Below are 1,514 nucleotides of genomic sequence, written 5' to 3' on the forward strand. Positions count from 1 at the left end.
CTCTCATCCCTGCTTAGAGTTCTCCTGGGCAACTTACCATCTCTCTGGCTATGACACTAGGTGTCTTATCAGAGTAGTAAGGTGATTTGTGGGGATGTCATTGTTCCCTGGGTCCTGGCTGACCTTGGAGGTCAAGGCCTAAAATATTGGCTGTCCTTTCTGTCCTAGACAAGACAGTATGAGGAGAAGTCAGGGCAGGAACAGAAGCAGAGGCCATAAATGAACATTGCTTACTGGGTCACTTCCCATGGCTTATTCAGCTTGCAGTCTTATATACCCCAGGACCACCTGCCCATGAGTGGTCTGGACCCTCCCAAATCAATAATCAATAAAGAAAATACCCCACAGATTTGCCTACAGGTGATACAGAGTACTTTTCTCAATGGAGCTGCTTCTTGCCCTATAACTCTGGCTGTGTGGGGTCTCCCTTTTCCTTGAGGATCATTGGTCGTCAGCCCAGGAGGACAAAGGGAGCAGAAGCAGCCAGCGGGGTTTGGAGCATCTGTGAGCTTATGGGAGTCAGCTTCAGTGAGACAGTTCAGTTTGTTGCAGCCATGGGGCTAGCTCACATAGCTAGACCCAGGGGAGGGCAGGACAGAGAACAAGGAAGGGGGCACAGCCACTATGCAGATACAGACTCGATTGAAGACAGACCAATGTCAGTGATGCCCCAGTTCAAACTCTAGAGTGTGCGGGAAGAGAGAGGGAAAGACGCGCTAAGTCAAACAGTGTTTGCAGGGTGATCTGTGCAGTCACATCAGAGCCTAGAGACAGACAGTCTCCAAATAAAGTTAGGCAGGAAGGGAGTCCTCCATACTGCGCTGAGCTCAGAGAGCCATCCGGATGTGTGAACTGCAACCTTAAATTCCATCATAGCTTGTCAGTTTGACAAAAAAAAAAAAAAAAAAAAAAAAAAAAAGAAAAAAAAAGAAAAAAAAACCCTACCTGAGGCACAACCCAATGTACACTGATGGAAGTTCAGATAATGCATGGTTTGCATATAAAAATGAAATTACTGCCGGGCAGTGGTGGTGCACGCCTTTAATCCCAGCACTAGAGAGGCAGAGGCAGGCGGATCTCTGTGAGTTCAAGGCCAGCCTGGTCTACAAGAGCTAGTTCCAGGACAGGCACAAAAAAAACTACAGAGAAACCCTGTCTCGAAAAATCCAAAAAGAAAAAAAAATGAAATTACTATTCACACTTAAAACTGAAATTCTGAGACATGGTACAGTGTGGATGAAACCAGAAGAAGTTAGTAGGCCAGACACGGAAGGGCTCCACTTACGTGAGGTATCTGGTAGATTCAGACTCACTCGGTTAGGTGCTGGTAGAGGGCACTGGGGAAGGAGGAACTGGTAAGTGCATGAATGGACATAGTGTTCACAAATCTGAGTGTAACTCTGACATTAAAATATCGATCTTAGCCGGGTGTAGATGTCTGTAACCCCAGCACTCGGGAGGAGGCGCCAGTCTGAGACTACAACTTGCTTCAAAAATGTTTCAAAATTTCTATT

Source organism: Alexandromys fortis, unplaced genomic scaffold, assembly GCF_014885135.2.
Source record: "Alexandromys fortis isolate MF-2015 unplaced genomic scaffold, M_Fortis_MF-2015_v1.1 scaffold_7, whole genome shotgun sequence".
Taxonomy (NCBI): domain Eukaryota; kingdom Metazoa; phylum Chordata; class Mammalia; order Rodentia; family Cricetidae; genus Alexandromys; species Alexandromys fortis.